This window comes from Sminthopsis crassicaudata, chromosome 2 (assembly GCF_048593235.1).
Source record: "Sminthopsis crassicaudata isolate SCR6 chromosome 2, ASM4859323v1, whole genome shotgun sequence".
Lineage (NCBI taxonomy): Eukaryota > Metazoa > Chordata > Mammalia > Dasyuromorphia > Dasyuridae > Sminthopsis > Sminthopsis crassicaudata.
This window is the reverse complement of record NC_133618.1, coordinates 178,473,976-178,495,751: the sequence shown is the minus strand read 5'-3', so window position 1 is coordinate 178,495,751 and position 21,776 is coordinate 178,473,976. Positions and strand designations below refer to the sequence as shown.

Sequence of the window (21,776 nt, the reverse complement as noted above, 5' to 3'; positions counted from 1 at the left end):
GTCAGGACTTTGTTGCATTGCCTGGAGAACAGATCTGAGGAGGTGTGAAATTATTAAGCTTAAGGAGAATATTGAAACAACTTAACTCTGCTTCAAAATTGAATCAAGGGAACAGACATGAGAAGCTGCCCACTTCTAGCTTAGGGTTCAGTTTTCATTGGTGAAAGTAATGCTCCTTTTTTATTTAACAAGCATAACACTCCTTTTGCAGCCCAATTGTAAGATAGAAGAGTCTTGCTGCTCTAGGAGACTGGAACATATTAGAGAGAGTGCAGGTGATGGCAGAGAATGTTTCCTACAAGAGACTATTGACATGTGGGCAGTTTAGAAAAGTTCCTCTAGAAACCTGGGTTTCTATACTTATTAGCCTTATAAGTAGTTATCCATGTGTGCTCACTTCCCCTATCCCCACAGAATTTGTTTGTATTCTTAGGGATATATGTTCTTGTTCAGTCTTTATCACACCAATCTGCTGTCAATGAAGCTATTCAGGGTTTTCCTGGCAAAAAATTTTAAATGGTTTCAATCTATTTCCCTTTAATCTCATTGTGCTGATGAGGAATTTGAAGTAAACAGGGAGAAGTTATTTGCCCAGTGTCATGAGGATAGTCTGAGACCAGATTTGAACACAAGAAGAGCAGTCTTTCTGATTCTAGATATGGCACTTTATTCCCTGTGGCAACTACCTACTGAAGAGAAATTTGATCCATTGGTATAAGTGGGCTGTTACGTGATGGTTTTTTAAAATACAAAATTACATGCACTCTCTTATTCTTTCTTCCTTTATATCCAATTACCTTCCTTTGTTATCTCTCCTATTTATATGTATTTTTATAAAGTCAAGAAACATTCTTTAAGTATTATGCCCACTAAAATGTTTGTGGCAGCCCTTTTCATAGTGGCGAAGAAATTGGAAATTGAATGGATGCCCATCAATTGGAGAATAGCTGATTAAATTCTATTTTATGAATGCTTTGGAATATTATTGTTCTGTAAGAAATGACCAGCAGAGAAACTGGAAAATGAATGGATGTGCATCAAGTGGAGAATAGTTAGGTAAATTATGCTATATGAAGGTTATGGAATATTATTGTTCTGTAAGAAATGACCAACAGGAGGAATACAGAGAGGCTTGGAGAGACATCAACTGATGCTGAGTGAAATGAGCAGAACCAGGATATCACTATATACTTCAAAAACAATACTGTATGAAGATATATTCTTACTGAAGTGGATATCTTTAACATAGAGAAGATCCAACTCACTTTCAGTTGATCAATGATGGACAGAAACAGCTACACCCAGAGAAGGAACACTGGAAATTGAATGTAAACTATTAGCACTACTATCTTTGTACCCAGGTTACTTATACCTTTGGAATCCAATTCTTAACCATGCAACAAGAAAATTGGATTTACACAAATATATTGTAATTAGGTTATACTGTAACACATTTAATATGTATGGGATTGTCTGTCATCTAGGGGAGGGAGTAGAGGAAGGGTGGGGAAAATTTGGAAAAATGAATACAAGGGATAATGTTGTAAAAAAAATTACTCATGCATATGTAATGTCAAAAAATATATAATTATAAAATTAATAAAAAAAAGAAATGACCATCAGAGAGGCTTAGAGAGACTTACATGAACTGATGCTAAGTGAAATGAACAGAACCAGTACATCATTATATACTTCAATAATACTATATGAGGATTAGTTCTGATGGAAGTAGTTATCTTCAGCAATGAGAGAATCCAAATCAGTTCCAATTGATCATTAATGAAGAGAACCAGCTACATCCAGACAAAGAATACTGGGAAATGAGTGTGGACCACAACATAGCATATACACTCTTTCTATTATTGTTGACTTGCATTTTTGTTTTTCTTCCCGTGTTATATTTACCTTCTTTATAAATATGATTCTTGTACAACAAAATAACTGTATAAATATGTATACATATATTGTATTTAACATATTTAGCATGTATGGGACTACCTGCCATTTAGGGGAAGCAGACGAGGAAAGGAGGGGAAAAGTTGGAGCAGAAGTTTGTAAGGGTCAGTGTTGAAAAATTATCCATGCATATATTTGTCAATAAAGAGATATAATAAAAATAATATTATTGCACCCTGTACTATGCTGGGGATAGAAAAATAGCTAGAGAAAAGTGCTTGTTTTCAAAGAGCTCAAATTCTACTGAGAGGAGGCAACTATGTATGTAAGACACATGCAAGATAATATCAGATCTTCTCCAAGGAAGACACAGCTTTAGAGATGAGAAGATAGGGTTGGGCAAGTTACCATTTAGAAACTAGGATCTCTGCTCTGTATTGAATGAAGCTGTGGAGACAAATTGAAGGTGAAGAAAGAGAGTATTACAGGCATGAAATACAAGTGAAAAGTCAGAGACAAATCTGGGAGTATTGTGTGGGAAGAACATCAAAAAGAGTGAATTGTAGAATGTGCAGAGGGTAGAAAAGAATAAGAAATACAGAAAATCAGTTTTAAGAAGGTTTGAAAGACAAAGAGAGAATTGACATAAAACTCTAGACATAATAGGGAGACATAGGAATTTATTGTTTGGAAATGACATGGTCATTGTATTTAAAACCTGTGTTTTAGAAAGATCTTTTTGGCAGCTGAGAGAAGGATATATTGGAGTGTAGAAATAACTTACATAACTGTAGGTTATTTCCAGAATATAAATATGAGACAATGAAGACATGCATCCAGGAGTTCTTGACTCTTTGGTTGGTATGGCTCTCAGCCTCTAAGTTCTTTTAAGCAATACTTTCATTCTCACTACACTCAAAGGAGGCATCTCTTATCCTTTATTATAAAATTCACTGTATAATAGCTCATTTTGCAAGTGATTTCATATTGAAAGTTCAGCTACAAGTTTATGTAGAAATCTTGAATGATCCTGCATAGGTCAAAACCCAGACATTTTTATGCAATTTTTAATTAATTTGATGGGTTTCTCTCACATATTCTGGGTTTTTTTTAATCAGGCTTGTATTGAAATGGCAACAATTTCTGTTGATTTATTTTAATTTATTTTATCTCCCAATATTCAAGTGAAGTTATATATCAGTAAAATTTACTTCTTTAAGTTTTCCAAATTAACAACTATGTTACCTTCCAAAATATAACTCTGTATGTCCTTTGCTTATTTTATCATTTTTGTTTCAAGTATGGTTTTAAAATGGGATTCTCCTTGATAAAGTAAGAATACTCAATATTCCATGAATTTCATCCAGTCTTCTGACTTTTTACATTACCATTGCCCAATAGCTCCACAGACTAGCCTTTTCTGTTTATATTCAATATTTGCAGCATAAGAAGCTCCCGCCATGGCAGGTACCAAGTGTTGCTTTCATAGTATTACAAGGTCCAGTAACACAGATACCACCTTTTCGATTCAGACAAGATGTGGTGTCCCTATATGGCCCCATGCCTGCGAAAAAATAATCTCTATTTCAGAATTTTTGTATTAGTTTAATACAATGGAGAGAATTGGATAATTGATACTATAAGTAGTTTCCAATTCCAACATTAACACTTCTTAGCTTTCTTACCTCATGAAAATTACTCAATTCTTTGAGTCAATTGTTGAAGATGGCCTCATCTAAATAGTGACTTAGTTTTATACTGCCAAAAAAAGTTTAGATACAAACCAAGAATTGGGAGAAAGAATGGAATAAATGGCACAGATCCTGAAATTTAGGACTAGAAAATTTTAATTTGGACCGGAAACTGATTACTTGTTATCTGATTTATCTTGGACAAGAAAATGAACAAGTGCCAAGGAATATGAGATTCTCCATCACAGTAGCTAGATTACAAAACTAGCTGAGTAATCTTATAAATTAAAAAAGGAAACAACTTTTTCTTCATACCTTGGTCTATATACAATCATATTGATCATAACTATATCAATTTTCATTGCACGTTATAAGATATTGGCATTATTAACTTCATTTTTACAGGTAACAACGCTGGAGCTCATAGTACTTAAGTTATTGGCCAAGTGGAAGAGCCAGTAAATACTAGAGAAAGACAACACACAAAGTATATGCAACATTGAAAGTTTTCCTTTACAAAAATAGGCTTTCCTTCATGTTCTTCCTAGATTTTAAACCATACCATATATATATATATATATATATATATATATATATATATATATATATATATATATATATATATATATATATATATATATATATATATATATATATATATTTATTTATTTATTTTTTTTTTTTTTAGGCTGGGGTTAAGTGACTTGCCCTGGGTCACACAGCTAGGAAGTGTTAAGTGTCTGAGACCAAATTTGAACTCGGGTCCTCCTGAATTCAAGGCTGGTGCTCTATCCACTGCGCCACCTAGCTGTCCCCATATCTTATATTTTTTTTCTCTTTGCTTTAGACAAGTTCTCTTTTGATCTTCATAATGCTCTTTGGAAGTGATCAGTGCATTAAGAAATGGAAGGCCAGAAAGGTTCATTGACTTACCTAGACTCATCCAATTAGTTGGTATGACTTTTTCATTCAGTGTTAGTAGGAGCTAGAGCTGACTTTCCAATTCTGGACTTTTAACTTCGAAGTCAATGTATGAGTCATCTTATAAGAATTGACTCTAATGAATCATTCATTGAATGATATTGGAACCACGTTAGAGATACCTCATTCTTCCTTGACCTCTCATCCCATGCTGTTTTAAAATTCCTTTAAATATGTAATTGCAATCTCCCCTGTACTCCCTATCCTACTACCTGCTGGATACAAAGGCACCATTTGGTTGTCTGAGTAAATACTGTTTTACTAAACAGCCCTTTGGAATATTGGAAGATGACATTATTTTTAATCTAATTTAAGGGTAAGGAAGACCCAGAACTCTTCCAAGTTCAAGTTGTTAAAAAAAAAAATTGAGAGGGCAACAAGACCCATCTTCCACTTATCTTTTTGTCAATCTTCTCCTTACCTGTTTCAGCAGGAAAGAAAATAGTAAAAAACACCATAAACACGAGGTAGAGATTTCTCATTGTGAATTGACTCATCGTGAACCTGGGAATTATAGGAAACATGATGAAAGGACAGTTTAGCAGAAGATAGAAGAAGGTAAGACAATTAATACCAGTCCAGAATAGATCGAACAATATGAAAATTACCTGAGTTCAGTAAGTATTAGCTTCGAATTACCTCAACTTCATTGAGAGAACCTTCCCAAGAGTCTGGAATATCCCTTTATTTATTGGCCATAGATATTGATCAACAGAGTATTAAAATTTAATAATCAAGTGTTGCAATCCACAATAAGATTCTAAATCAAGCCAAATTAAATAACTAATATTATTTAAGCTGAAGACTGTCCAAGTCATGCAGCTTTATCTCTGGTTTTAAATCAAGTTCAATGGAGAGAACCAAGATGAATGTTTTGATAAAGCAATTCCTTCTTGCAAAGATGGCTCAAGGCCAGAATTTCTTCTCCAAGAATTATCTCAGCCAGAGTTTCTGGAGAGCCCATAAAGAATCTCATCCATCCACAAACTGATAGTCAAATATTTTAAAAGTCTGATTTGAAAAATAGTAGGTTGATTCTTAACCAGTTTAGGAAATCACAAAGTGGACAGTAATCCCCAATAAGAGCATAAAATCACTTCAATTGGACCTTGTTTCCCAATATTTAGCTTGCATTCAATTAGTAAGCAGCAATAATCAATAAGCAGCATTCTGTGCCGAATTAGAGTAGATAGTAACATCTGGTACTGAAAAGGACAAGAAAGACCAGTAGAGAAAGAGGAGAAAAAAGCTTCTAGAGGAACATTTGGCTTGTAGGTGTATTTGTCATCAAAATGAGAAAACTCTTACTTTTCAAAGGTAGCAAAGAAGAGGAGATAAAGAAATATTTCTAGATTTGCTGAAGAAGTCTCTGATCAAAGAGAGAAGGGTTGAGGTAATCATTAATAGAGTGTGGTAAGTGTCATTTTTATCAATTCATAATATAAGTATTTACAACAGTTGAAAAGACCATCAGCTTTTCTATGTGCATGGAATGCTTTTATGTTTATTTCTCCATAAAAAGTAATTTTATCTCCTTCCATTTTCAATATGTGTAAGAAGTCAATGAGCTACATTTCATGTTTTCCTCTGTAAGGGGGCTAGAGATCATCACTTATGATCAATCTTCCTATATCTCTTCCATTCCCTCCTGGATGAATCAAATCTTGACTTACTTTATTAACAACCGCTAGTTAAGTTTCAATAAAACATTACGCAATTCTAAGTCAGAGATATTAAGCTGTAATTTTCACCTCCAAAAGTTGTTCTTCTAGACCAATTTTTTCCCTCAAAAATCATTGTCAACTTGGTAATTATTTTCTCTTTGCTTCCTCTCTTGCCAGCCTTTCTGTTTTACCTGGTTGCCAAACTTTTTCCAAAGTACAGTAATAACAAGGATGTCAGGTGGAAAGAACACCCTCTGTGTCCAAGACTTCCAATTTTCCCCTCCACCCATCTGTGTGGTATTTGCACATCCCTTCTCCTCTTTGGCCTTTTCTATTATTTACTATAAAGCGAAAATTTAGAGCTAAAAATATTGATTCAAGAACATGTAGATAAATGCTAAATTATTCACATACCAGGTAAAAATTATATATGGAATTATTTTATTGTATTATTTTTTCTAGTTATACATGTACTAAGTTTTTAATACATTTTTCTTTATGAATAATGGTGGGAGAGAAAAATCAGAACAAAAACAAAAAACAATGAGAGCAAAAAAAAAAAAAGATAACATAGCATGTGTTGGTTTATATTAAATCTCCATACTTCTTTTTCTACATACAAATGACATTTTTTATACAGAGTTTATTGGGATTGCCTTAGATCACTGAACCACTTAGAAGAACCAAATCTTTCATGGTTAATCATTGAGCAATCTTGCTGTTATTGTGTACAATGGATTCCTCATTCTTTTTATTTTGTTCAGCATCAATTTATGTAAATCTTTCCAGACCTTTCTAAAATCAGCTTGTTCATAATTTTTTGCAGACCTATAATATTCCATTACATTCATATAGCTTAACTTATTCAACCATTTCCCAATGGATAGGTATCTACTCATTTTCCAATTTTTGTTTGCACAAAAAAGCTGCTTCTAACATTTCTGCACATGTATGTCTTTTTTCCACCTTTATTGTTTTCCTTGGGATACACAGACATCATAAGGGTATTTCTGGGTCAAAGGGTATGTAAGATTACAGACGTTTGGGCATAGTTCTATATTGCTCTCCAGAATGGTTAGATCATTTAACAAAACCACTAACAACGCATTGGTGGCCCAATTTTTCCACACCTTCTCCAACACATATCATTAACTTTTCTTGTCATTTAAACAATCTGAGAGGTATGAAGTGCTATGTCAGCATTGTTTTAATTTGTATTTCTCTAATCAAAAGTGATTTAATATGATATAGAGGGCTTTAATTTCAACATCTGAAAACTGATCATATCCTTTAAGAATTTGTCAATTGGGGAACGACTTGTACTTGTATAAATTTGACATGATTCTTTATGAATTTTAGAAATGAAGTCATAACATGTCCATTGGTCATGTGATGTCAAGAGCTATCTATAGGCAGAGGGAGGACTGGGGAGATATTCATATAAGTTCAGCTTTTTCATTTTTGATTCTGGTAAGTTGCTTTATTTTACTTTCCTTTTTCTAATCAAATTAACCATTTTTACCTGTTTTGTTTTTTGTTTTCTTTTTTCATAAAAACAACTCTTGATTTTATTAATTAGTTCAATAGTTTTCCTAGATTCAATTTACTTTTCAGGGTTTCAAATTTGGTATTTAATTGGGGTCTTTAATTTGTTCTTTTTGTAACTTTTTAAAGTCCATTGATCTTCTTTTTTTCAATTTTGTTCATATAACTATTTAGATATATGAAGTTTCCCATAAGAACTGCTATGGCTGCATCGCATTGTTTTTGGTATATTGTTTCATAATTTGCATTCTCTTGGATGAAATTATCAGTTATTTCCCTGATTTGTTGTTTGACCCACTTATTCTTTTTTTTTTATTTATTTTTCCAAATTTTCCCCTCCCTCCCTCCACTCCCTCCCCCCAATGGCAGGTAATCCCATACATTTTACATGTGTTACAATATAACCTAGATACAATATATGTGTGTAAATACCATTTTCTTGTTGCACATTAATTATTAGCTTCCGAAGGTATAAGTAACCTAGGTAGATAGACAGTAGTGCTAACAATTTACATTCGCTTCCCAGTGTTCCTTCTCTGGGTATAGTTATTTCTGTCCATCATTGATCAACTGGAAGTGAGTTGGATCTTCTTTATGTTGAAGATTTCCACTTCCATCAGAATACATCCTCATACAGTATTGTTGTTGAAGTGTATAGTGATCTTCTGGTTCTGCTCATTTCACTCAGCAACAGTTGATTTAAGTCTCTCCAAGCCTCTCTGTATTCCTCCTGCTGGTCATTTCTTACAGAGCAATAATATTCCATAACCTTCATATACCATAATTTACCCAACCATTCTCCAATTGATGGACATCCATTCAACTTCCAGTTTCTAGCTACAACAAAAAGAGCTACCACAAACATTTTGGCACATAAGGTCCCTTTCCACTCTTTAGTATTTCTTTGGGATATAATCCCAATAACAGAAATGCTGGGTCAAAGGGTATGCACAGTTTGACAACTTTTTGGGCATAGTTCCAAATTGTTCTCCAGAATGGCTGGATTCTTTCACAACTCCACCAACAGTGTATCAGTGTCCCAGTTTTCCCACATCCCCTCCAACATTCATCATTATTTGTTCCTGTCATCTTAGCCAATCTGACAGGTGTGTAGTGGTATCTCAGAGTTGTCTTAATTTGCATTTCTCTGATCAGTAGTGATTTGGAACACTCTTTCATATGAGTGGAAATAGTTTTAATTTCATCATCTGAGAATTGTCTGTTCATATCACTTGACCATTTAACAATTGGAGAATGGTTTGGTTTCCTATAAATCAGGGTCAGTTCTCTATATATTTTGGAAATGAGACCTTTGTCAGAACCTTTACTTTTAAAAATATTTTCCTAATTTGTTACTTCCCTTCTAATCTTGTTTGCATTAGTATTGTTTGTACAGAAACTTTTTAGTTTGATGTAATCAAAATCTTCTATTTTGTGATCAATAATGATCTCTAATTCTCCTCTTGACCCACTTATTCTTTAGAATTAAATTAAGGTTTAGATTTAAGGTATTTCTCATTCCTATATGAGAAAGGAACTCCATAAGTTAGTTATCTATACAAAGACTCCACTTTTCCAACTAAATATTACTGCCAGAATGAACCCATAAAGCAAAAGGAAAAATAAAATGATTTAACCAAGCCGAGTAAACAGAAATCAGAGAAAGAAAACATATGAGATGATATACTAGATAATATCCCAAGTAATTGAGTCCTCTATTCAAAAGCATAGTGACTTTGCTCAGCCAATTCCCAGTTCTTACCCAACAGAAAATTTTTCAGTCTTTAGTGTAGCAAATGGGGACGAGAAACCACAAGTCTACATCTAGAATTCTTTCTAGATCTTTTCCCCTTCAAGGACCTGAAGGGAGGATGGAATGTCAAAATTCCTTTCTTAACTATAAAAGTCAGGCTTTTAGTCAATTTTCCCCAGTTTTCACCAACTCTACTTGTCTCTTACAACCTAACGAATCAATGTATAATAAATACCCACTAATGAGCAGAGTACCAATGGAAACCTTAAGGCAAGGGTTATATTCGAATTCCTTTGTTAGATGAAATGACAAATACTAACTTCAACCAAAAACAAAGATCTTTTCTATGAAATCCTTTACATGCAGCTATTCTTAATCTTATACTTTCTATTATGTTATACTCTTGGATAGATTGTTTCCACATTCTAAGTCTGATTTTCCTTATTTGTGAAACAAGAGTAAATAATCTATAAAAGCTCTCTTAGTTGCTTAATTCTTTGATCTTTGACAATAGAAAGAAATGAACAATTTTTGGCAAAGTGAGCCATTGCAGAGATGGAAAAAAAAAAACCTGATAAAATTTAGATCAAGGGAATGGAGGTTTCTAGTAGGGACGTGGGTAAAAGGAACATTCACAGAATGCGCTAAATTAGAATGTCCAAGGAAGCTCCACATGGAAGGTCTGAGAGAGGCTATGTTTTTGTTTTTTGGTCTTTTCTGAGTATTAAGCAGTCCCAATTCTTCATTAAATTAACAACCCCAAATCTGGGAAACTGCAACTAGAGGTTTTCCTATACAAGCAAGCAGGAGAGATTAGGTACTGAGATATATAATGACCCGACATAGAGACACCAAAGAACAAAATAAACTAGGAGTGGAACAAATATATTATCTTGTCATCTCCCATCTCTTTGGTTGCATCTGAGCCCAAGAAACACAATGTTCGGAACTTTACTATCTATGAGATGTCTACAAGTTTTATATTCACAAATTTCTTTAACAGGAATGTACCCTCTGTAAAAATAATCATTGTGCTATGTGTGGAGGTTATTGTTTGTCACAGATAAAGGGATGGGCATGTTGCTTGTGGCTGTTTCCATTGATCAGAGTGGGGCACCTTTCTGAATGGCACAAAATAAATGGTGATTCCTTGATTTAAAAATACCTGTATTGATTTCCCTTCTGTCCTTTGCTTCTCATCTTTAAAATATAGTAATGAATTGGATAGAGAGCTATGTTCAGGGACAGAAAACACTGGGTTGAAGTCCTATCTCTGATACAAACTTCCTGATTGACTCCTGTCAAATCATCTGAACTCTCTGTGCCTCAGGCAGCTCAAGATGTCCAAATGTCACCACTTTCCCCCAAACTCTTCTCTACCTTCTACACTCTATGTTAGTGGAAAAGACACCCTTCTACAAGTCACTTTGTTAACCTGAAACTCACCCTGGATTCCTTGCTATTTCTTTTTACCCACATTTAATGTGTTGTCATTGCCTATGAATTTCACATGGGAAATATCTTCCATTATATGACAAGCCCTTGAGCCAGTGACATTGGTCTTCTGGTTGTTGCACAAATATTACATTTTCTCTGGTGGTCCTTCATACCTAGTACAGTTTCTCTCCTCCATATTGCCTACGGATCTCCTTAGCTTCTTTTAAGTCTCAAATAATATTTCTTCTTTTTCTGAAAGACTTCTCTGGTCATTTTTAATTTGTTATTATTATGAACGTCATACAGTTTTTTAATTATTTAATATTTATCCTCTATTTAGTTTACTCTATGTGTGTGCAGACATATATATATATATATATATATATATATATATATATATATATGTATGTATGTATGTATGTATTTCTTTTCATGTGGTCTTCCCCTTTTATATTAGAAATTTTGTTTTGAGGGACTCTATTTTAATTCTTTTTTTAATCCCCAGTATTTATCATAGTACCTAACATTTAAGAGATACTTACTAAATGTTTAATAAATAATTTATTTCATCCACAAAATAACAGTTCCTCATATTAAACTTTAATAAGTCACTATATTCTCCAGGTACAGGTTCTCTCCTATTCTATTGAGTCCTGATCATTGAGATGAAGACAAACATTGAAAAAAGAAATCCTATAGGCTTAGACAGAGGACAAGCAAAACTTTCATGGCAATATTCTGAGCCTTCTTCCTGGAAGAAAGTCAGGAGAAGAATAAGAGTAGTGCAATGGGAATAATTTTAGTGGTTCTTGGGGATTCTCATTTTCTAGAGACCTTCAAAAAATATTGTCTTTTCTCTATTTCTATTCAGTTGTTTCTCAAATAATGATGTTGACTTCTGGATCTCTGTAATTGAAGTTTATAAGCAATGGCAAAAGATTGAATTTTTTGCTAGGTTTGTATAGCAGTGGGTAACTTAGAGAATAGTGGATAAATAATAAAGGAAATAATTAACATAACAGAACTTTTCTAATGTCTATCAAGTCCCAGGCACTCCACTAGACCTTTTACAAATATTGAAGTGATAGATTATCTCAGAGAGGAAGACAATAGCTGTAAGGTCCATGTGAAGGGGAATGAAGAAAAGGCCTCCTACAGAAGCTGGAATTGGAGCTGATTCTTAAAACAATCCAGGAGACAGACATGAGAAGAGGGGTGAGCATTTCAGAGATGTGTAAGAAATAATAGAAAATGGATGGTATCAAAGGATAATGTTTTAATTAAAATAGTTCTGTTAATTTTGGAGCTAACCAATTCAGGCAAATAATTAGATTGGAATCAATATGACAGAAGACTTGAAGAAAGAGTGACAGGAGAGAAAATGGATGCCCCTAATACAGTGATGGCAAAAGAGACATTTACATGCTTTTTGATTGATTGACTGATTGATTTCCCTTAGGCTCAGACCATGCGTCTTCAGGAACTTCTGATCCTTTCTGATGGCTCAAAGATTCACCTCTTGCAACCAAATATTTTCTGAGGTAGTGATCATTTTATTTATTAGACAAAGGACTAGATAAGGAGACTCTGTCTTTGAAAAGTTTTATATATGGGAATTCTGTGTGTGTGCTAAAGTCATAATAGTGGCTCCCAATGAGCTTATGTCTTAATAATCATTAGATCATGCTTCTAACCTCACTGGAGTTCCTTCAGATCAGATTCTTCCCTTGCAAAAAAAATGTTTTTATGATGAGAAGGAACACTTCTCCTCTGGGGACTGCAAATTTACTCCAGAACAAAGCAGATAAGTTACTATAGTACAATATTGTTGCTGCATAAAAATATTCTAATGTATATATACATATACATATATATATGTATATATACATAAATACATATATATGTATATATATTTACATAAATACATATATATACATATATATATACACACACAAGTGTTTGTGTGGTATTTTTTCTAACAATCTTACTAATAGTCTTCATGCTTCAGGGTCTCCTCTCTCCAATCCATCTTCTAAAAAGCTGTCGAAGGAAGATTCTTGAAACATGGATGAGCATATCACTTCTCTGCTGAAAAACAATCATATGGACTCATACTTATGTTCCTTTGCCTGGCATTTGAGGTCTTCCATTATTAGTTTCCTAATGACTTTTAAACAACTGTACTACATGAATTCTATATGAATCCAGTAACATGGACTATTTATTCCTTAAAATGAGTTCTCTACCATCCTTCTTTATGCATGACACAGGAGGTTTCTCATGTCTAGAACAAACTAACCCTTACCTCTTATGTTCTCTACCACAATCTTTTACCTCAAAGGGATCTGCTCTATCATATCTTCCTATTGTTGCCCAATTATTAACTCTCTCTCACAACTTAGAAAAAAGAGCATTGGTCTTGGGAACTTGAATTGAAGTTTAACTCCTGATACATCATTGCTTTTTAACCTAGGCAAGTCAAGACAACTCTCTAAATTCTGAAAAATCTCCTCACTTAAACTTCCACACTGGGGAAATTAGAGGTTCTGTCCATATATAATATATAAATACTGATACATATGTACCCATTAGATTGTACTTTTCTCTATCCTTTGTGTGGATTCTTATCCAAACAAATCTTCCAAAAGTAGAATTCCCACAGTACTCTATCCTGAATCCTTTTATCTTCTTACTCAATACTATTTCAAGTGATAATCTCATCACTTCCCATGTATTTAATTCTTGATGCTTTGTTATGAATTCTCAAATTGACCTATTAGGCCCTAATTTTCTGTTGCCCTCCAGTCACCCATGTTGATCTATTATTCAAACATCTCAACCTAGGTATCCAGTAGACATCTCAAATTCAACAAGGATGAATTCTGTCTGTCTCCATCCCCCCCCCAACTCAACTTTGGTATTGAAGAGATTACCCCTATCATTCCAATATCCTCAGCTCCCACCTATATCTCATAATGCTATATTCAACATGTGGGGAAGACATAGATTTTTAACTTTTAAATATCTCTAAGATTTATTCTAGACATCATCTTTTTGATACTTGCTACCGTGCTATTTGAGACACTTATCACCTAATGATTTCACAACCATTTAATGGATCTGCCAGTTGCCTCAAGTGTCTCCCTATTCCAGTCCTTCATTCAAATATCAAAGTGATTTTCCTAAAGCATAGTTCTGACTATGTCACAACCTTCATCAGTGAATGCTAGATACATTATCACATTCACAATCAAATATAATTTTGTATTTTTGGTGTTCAAAACCCTTTAAAAATCTCACCTCTCCCTCCTACTTTTCCAGTTTCTTTATATCTTAATTCTTTTTGATCCAGTGAAACTAATCTGTATGCTATTCAATGAATAAAACACTCCATTTCTCCTTTCTAGGCATTTTCTCCCATGTGTGGAGTACTCTTCTCCATTATCTCTGTCTTCTGGATTTCAAGGCTTCTTTGATAAAATTAAAGTTCTGTCCTCTACAAATAACTTTTCCCAACTTCTCTTAATCCTAATGACTTCCCTCTGTTAAGTTCTATTTTTCCTCCATGTAATTTGTTTGTATATTGTTTTCTGCATTATTCTATCAGGTCCTTGAGGGAAGACGCGATATTTTGCTTCATTTTTATATCAGCAATGTTTAGCAGTGTATGTGGCATATGGTAGATATTTAATAGATGACCACACAAAAACTCATAAATATTTTGTTATATATTCTTCACGTACATACATACATAGAATGAAAACATCTCAAAGGCAAGGTCCAGTTAGGACTTGCTTTTGCATGCTTAACACTTCAAACAGCAAAATTTTTACTGAAATAAATTAATACAAAACTATTAAGAAATATTGAGAGACAGAAAAACAAAGAAAATAGAAACAAACACTGTATTAAAAACAAAAATAATAGAAACAATACTTGAAAAAAAACAGGAAATTAGAACAGAAAGGGACATCGAAACTAATTATATCATTTAAAGGAATTTCCCCTTACATTAACAGTTACTTTATTGTCCAACAGGGGTAGAAAAAAGGAATTTCCTGTGAAAAAAGCAACTTATATTTAACAACTTAAGAGAAACCCCCTCAGATAAATTTGCTGACATATTACAAAGGAATTCCAAGACAAAAACACTGAATTATGACTATAATGCTGACTATATTATATCATTGTCCATCAGCTCAAACACACAAACACACAAACACACACATATATATGTGTATATTGTATGTCATTATATTATATATCATATATCACATTTATATCATAGGTATATATATTTGTATGTATGTATGTATATGTATATGTTTTTAGTCTTTCAGTGGTTTCAGATAGTTGGAAAAATATCATTCCAAGAAGGGGCTGGGAAGTTGGGAAAATCACACATTGATTATGTTAAACCAGATGCTGCTAGATACTCACAGATATGTAATGTGAAGGAATTAGGTAGATTTAACAATCCTTACTTTAGCATTACTTGACAGGTTAGTAGTAGTCATACAGAACTTGATACATAGTATTTGAAGCTATGTTAAAAGCCTGAGGGAAAAATGTGAAAGCATCTTCCATCTGAAGAGAGAAAATAGTGACAAAGAGAGAGGGCATCAAAGATATCCCAGCAGATATTCTTCCAAAAAGGAAGAGCAGCTGCTCTGGACTGAAACAAGACATTCTGGACCAGCGTCTGGAGTTACATTGAGAGGAAAGCTCTGGAATTATTGAGAACTACTTGAGAAAGCAGACTCCTTTTCAGGGAAGAGCTTGATAAGTTCGTATTACTCTCCAGTACCATCTAAGTGATAAACCTCAGTATAGACAAGTCTACTCATTGATGTAGATGTTGTTTTAATTGGATGAAAGTTCTACAACTTCTGGTTAGTTGCTGGACAAAGCAGAATTCTATTTTCTCTTGTGATTAGAATTGTCAGGACTCTGTTGCTTAAGAAGAATGATATTGAAACAACTTAACTCTCCTTCAAGGTTAAATCAAGGGAACAGACATTAGAAGCTGCCCACTTCTAGCTTAGGGTTCAGGTTTCATTAGTGAAAGTAATGCTCCTTTTTTCTTTAACAAGCATAACACTCCTTTTGCAGCCCAATTGTAATTTAGAAGAATCTTGCTGCTGTAGGAGAATAGAAACTATTAGAGAGGGTACAGAGATGGGAGAGAATGGTTCCTTCAAGAGACTCTTGACATGTGGGCAGTTTAGTCACAAGTTCCTCTAGAAACCTGGGTTTCTATACTCATGAGCCTTATAACTAGTTATCCATGTGTTATCACTTCCCCTACCCAATTTGTTTGTATTGATAGGAATATATGTTCTTGTTCAGTCTTTTTCACTCCTATCTCACTGTCAGTGAAGCTATTGAGGGTTTTCCTGGCAAAAATTTTTAAGTGGATTCAATCTATTTCCCTTTTCATCTCATCGTGCTGATTAGGTAAACAGTGTCATGAGGGTAGTGTGAGACCATATTTGAACTCAAGAAGAGCGGTACTTCTGATTCTAGATATGGCATTTTATTTCCTGTGGCACCTACCTACTGAAGAGAAGTTTCACCCATTGGTATAGGTGGCCTATTACGTGATGGATTTTTTATTATTCTACTGGCTTTTTATTTCAATTGAGTCAAACTTGGGTCAATTTTGAAATAAATATTTATTGCATCATCAGGACTTGATATTGTCAATGGCCTTTGCATAAATGAGAAGTATATCAATGAGAAATGAAGAGCTTGTCTGGTGAATAACAGAGAATAATCCTTCTCACTGTCCTAACACTTTACATACACCACAATGTAAAACCTGTGCTCTTGCCATATTGTCTTACTGAAATTTTGGGAATGTGTTTCTGTTCTCAATTGATGGTGTCCTTGGCTACCTATCTCTCTGCTCAGGAAAATCATCTTAGCAAGAATGTTTATGTATCTTTTTCAAGGTTACAGAATACTCCTATCACAATTCCTTTGGTGCTCTCAACAATCCTTTCTGATAGGTATTCATATTAATCTCCATTTCACAAAATTGGAACTGAGGCAGGCAAATTGTCTAATGACATACAAGCATGAGTTCAGCAGATGGAGAACCCAACAGATAGAGCACCAAACATGGAGTCAAGAAGACCTGAACCCAAATCTAGCCTTAGATACTTCCTTTTGTTGTGACTTTGGGCAGCCCATTTAGTTTTTTCTGCATTAGTTCCCTCAAATGTAAAATGGAGATATTGGGAGTACCTGCCTCCCAGTGTTGTTCTAAGGATAAAATGAGATAAGGTATATTACAAAATGTTTTACAAAACTCAGAGGTCTCTGTATATTATCTCTTATGTTCACTATCTGAGGTGGGCTTTGAATCCACATTTTCCCTGAATCAAAAACACTTTACTGTGGAGTGGTCAGACTAGAACCAAAGGTAATATTGTAAATCATATGAGGCATGTCTTTCAAAGTCTACTATTCCTAAATATTCTCCATATCTCTGTTCTTGCTCTAGAACAGTACCGCTCCATTCTGAATGCCTTTCTTCATGTTGTACACAAGACACTTTGTCTCTGAACTCCATGTTTTTCCTCTGACTTTTCCTCAAACATGGAATTCTCATGTACATTTCCATGAGAATCCCTCAAAACTGAACTCAAATTCCACTTTCACTTTGCCTGTACTGTAACTGAAAAGTTACACTGTAAGTTACCCTACAATGATCTTGTCAGTAAATAGTCATTTGCCTATTTTCTACCCCCATTAGAATGGGAGGTCATTCAGGATAGGGACCATTTTATATCTTTATATCTCTGATGCATAACTAAGGACGACAGACTTAGTAAATCCTTAACTATTGTCTGTGTCATGGCAGTAGACTTAATGCCTTTTTATACTTATCTCCATACCATCTTTTTTTCATAGAATCTTTTTAAAGAAGCTATTTGCTTTGCATATTCAAAATTCATTTAAAAACAAAATTACATGCACTCTCTTCTCTTACTCTTTCTTCCTTTATATCCAGGTACCTTCCTTTGTCATTAATATGATTATCTCTCCTTTTTGTGTATATTTTTATCAAGTCAACAAACATTTTTTAATTATTATGCCCACTAAAATGTTTGTGGCAGCCCTTTTCATAGTGGCTAGAAATTGGAAATTGAATGGATGCCCATCAATTGGAGAATGGCTGAGTAAATTCTACTATATGAATGCTATGGAATATAATTGTTCTGTAAGAAATGACCGGCAGAGAGGCTTGGAGAGACTTACATGAACTGATGCTAAGTGAAATGAACAGAACCAGCAGATCATTATATACTTCAATAATACTATATGAGGATCAATTCTGATGGAAGTGGTTATCTTCAACAATGAGAGAATCCAAATCAATTCCAATTGATCACTAATGAACAGAACCAGCTACATCCAGACAAAGAACTCTGGGAAATGAGTGTGGGCCACAATATAGCATTTACACTCTTTCTATTGTTGTTGACTTGCATTTTTATTTTTCTTCCCATGTTATTTTTACCTTCTTTATAAATCTGATTTTCTTGTACAAGATAACTGTATAAATATGTATACATATATAGTATTTAACATATACTTTATCATATTTAGCATGTATGGGACTACCTGCTATCTAAGAGAAGCAGAGAAGGAAAGGAGGGGAAAAATTGGAGCAGAAGTTTTATAAGGGTCAGTGTTGAAAAATTACCCATGCATATGTTTGTCAATAAAAAGCTATATTAAAAATAATATTATGCACCCTGTACTATACTAGGATAGAAAAATAGCTAGAGAAAAGTGCTTGTTTTCGAAGAGCTCAAATTCTACTGAGAGGAGGCAACTATGTATGTAAGACACATGCAAGATAATGTCAGATTCTCTCAGAGGAAAACCCAGCTTTAGAGATGAGAAGATAGGGTTAGGCAAGTTATCATTTAGAAACTAGGATCTCTGCTCTTTATTGAATGAAACTGTGGAGACAAATTGAGGAAGAAGAAAAAGAGTATTACAGTCATGAAATACAAGTGAAAAGTCAGATCCAGAATTGGGAATATTGTGTGTGAAGAACATCAAAAAGAGTGAATTGTAGAATGTGTAGAGGATAGAAAAGAATAAAAAATATAGAAAATCAATTTTAAGAAGATTTGAAATACAAGGAGAGAATTTTATACTTGATTTAAAACTCTAGTGATAATAGGAAGACATAGGAATTTATTAAGTTTGGAAATGACATACTCATTGTATTTAAAACCTGTGATTTAGAAAGGTCTTTTTGACAGCTGAGAGAAGGTTATATTGGAGTGTAATAAGACATACCTGTAAGTTATTTCCAGAGTATAAATATGAGAAAATGAGGGCATGCATCCAGGAGTTCTTGACTCTTTGGTTGGTATAGCTCTCAGTCTGTAAGTTCATTTAAGTAATACTTTCATTTTCTCCACACTCAAAGGAGGCATCTCTTCTCCATTATTAGAGAATTCACTGTATAATAGTTCATGTTGTCAGTGATTTCATATTGAAACTTCAGCATAAAAATTTATGTAGAATTCTTGAATGATCCTTCATAGGTTAAACCCCAGATATTTTAATGCAATTTTTAATTAATTTGATGGAATTTTCTCATTTATTCTGGGCTTTTTATTAGTCTTGTATTGAAATGCCAACAATTTTTGTTGATTTATTTTATCTCCCAATATTCAAATGAAGTTATATATCAGTTTAATTCACTTCTTTAAGTTTTCCAAGTTAACAAATCTGCCAAACTACACCTCTGTATGTCCTTTGCTTAATTTATATATATTGATCATCTTTCTTAATCTTACTGTGCTACCTACCACTTCCAATATTATATCACTCAATAATGAGATGAGAGAAGACATCTTCCACCACCTTAAAGTACATGTGCCCTAAATTTTTAGAGGAAAATCTTCAAGTGTTTTGCTATTCCAGAAAAAACCTTTTTTTTGATAGATGTGTACTTTCCCTCCACTATATTAGAGGCCTTTCCAAGCTTATGCTTTTAAACATAAATGTAAAATTTTCACACAGATCTTTTCTGTGTTTATTTGTAAGACATGTTTTAATTGTTTTATGATCATTTAAATATTGAAATACTCAAAACATGGTCACTTTTTTCTTAATATTGAAACATCTTTGAAGTCCTAAGTTAATACAATTTGATTAGAGTGAATAATTTTTTTTAATCTTGTAGTCTTTTTGCCAACTTTTCTTCAAAACTTTTACTTTGAAACTCATAAATGAGATTAGTTTACAATTCTGTTTCTTAATTTTTTCCTACCTGGATTCAATACCAAGCTCTACCTCCTTTTTTCTATGATAACTCATTATGATATAAAGGTGGCATTGAACTTTGGAGGTTCTGCTCAAAGCAGAGTGCAAGTCGTGTAACATCACACCACATCACAAGTCTTTGACTACATCTAGTGATGAACTATGTAATTACCCCTTTTGTATTACCCATGATTAAGATGAAGATGTACACTGCTAATAGGACTAGCTTGCAAGAGGTGATTTTTTTTTTGGCTTAGAACATTCTTAAAGACTATATATGTAATTGGGAAGGGAATATAACTTATCAGTGGAAGAAGTGTAAAGAAAAATCTGCATCTGATTGAAATGTTGAATAAAATAGAGTGGGAATTAGCCTGGGATTTCATCAATATAGGCAGCTTCCACAAGAGGAAATGCCTTCTGCTAACATGTCGGCAATTATCTGTGACTAAAAGTCATAGAAAGTTGTCAGTAGCATGGAGAAAGTGATCATTTCTCTGAGATTTCACTTTTAATATGTATCAGACACAGGACTTCAGATTTTCTTAGCTTCTTTGTGAATTCTCTATCCATTCTTTCCTGCATACTAAGTAATATACATTTTATTATGGTTTTTATAGACATTTTTTCTCATCAAATGAACAAAAATCCAGGAATCATTTTTGTTTCAAGTATGATTTTAAAATGGGATTCTCTTTGGTAAAGTAAGAATACTCAATATTCCATGAATTTCATCCAGTCTTCTAACTTTTTACATTTCCATTCCTCAATGCCTCCACAGACCAGCTTTTTCTCTTTATATTCAATATTTGCAGCATACCTGTTTCCCACCAAAGCAGGTTCCAAGTGTTGTTATAATATTATTACAAGATCCAATAACACAGGTACCATGTCTATACTTCACACAACATATGGTGTCCTTATATGGCCACATATCTGTGAAAAAAGAATCTCTCTTTCAGAGTTATTGTTTAGAAATAGTTTAATACAATGGAGAAAACTGGGTAATTGATAATATAACTGGTTTCCAATTCCAACATTAAAACTTCTTAGTTTTCTTACATCGTGAAAATTATCTTAACTCTTTGAGTCAAATTTTTTTCAAAAAATTATAATTGTCCTACCCAAATTTAAAACAACCCAAGATTGTTGTGAGAATCACATTGGGATAGAAATTGGACTTTTTTATTAGCATAGTATCTGTATTATCATGTCTCTCTCCTACTCAGGAAAACTCCCTGGATTTTAAGATCAAAACCAAATTCTTCTCTTTGACCTTTAATATCCCCACTACCATCTTATGAAAATATCTTTCCCCCTTAAGTACATAATTCATCATTTATTTGTTTACTTATTTAATTTAGTAATTGCTTCACTTTGACCTTTCAGAAATGTTAATTTTATTCAGGATTCAGCAAAATTCAAGATTCAAGTAACATCTATGTACAAGCTATTCTAATTGTTCAACATTCAGTTCCCTTTACAACTGCCATTACCACTGGATTTATTTTG

General features: G+C 33.5%; 2 long non-coding RNA genes across 2 annotated transcripts in view; one reads left to right on the top strand and one right to left on the bottom strand.

Annotated features, from left to right (window-relative positions):
- Window positions 1-1,895: 1,895 nt before the first annotated feature.
- On the bottom strand, window positions 1,896-5,228 carry LOC141553324 (uncharacterized). The gene is made up of 3 exons (XR_012485398.1): window positions 5,177-5,228; window positions 4,990-5,072; window positions 1,896-3,460 (listed from the first exon to the last, which is right to left on the bottom strand). It is a non-coding gene; the product is annotated as an uncharacterized LOC141553324 (long non-coding RNA).
- A 666-nt stretch (window positions 5,229-5,894) lies between these two features.
- LOC141555230 (uncharacterized) overlaps window positions 5,895-21,776 on the top strand; it is a 41,217-nt gene continuing 25,335 nt past the window's right edge. The window contains exons 1-4 of the long non-coding RNA XR_012486104.1: window positions 5,895-5,981; window positions 7,592-7,702; window positions 7,952-8,002; window positions 12,427-12,508. This is a non-coding gene — a long non-coding RNA (uncharacterized LOC141555230). The remainder of the gene's footprint in view (window positions 5,982-7,591; window positions 7,703-7,951; window positions 8,003-12,426; window positions 12,509-21,776) is intronic.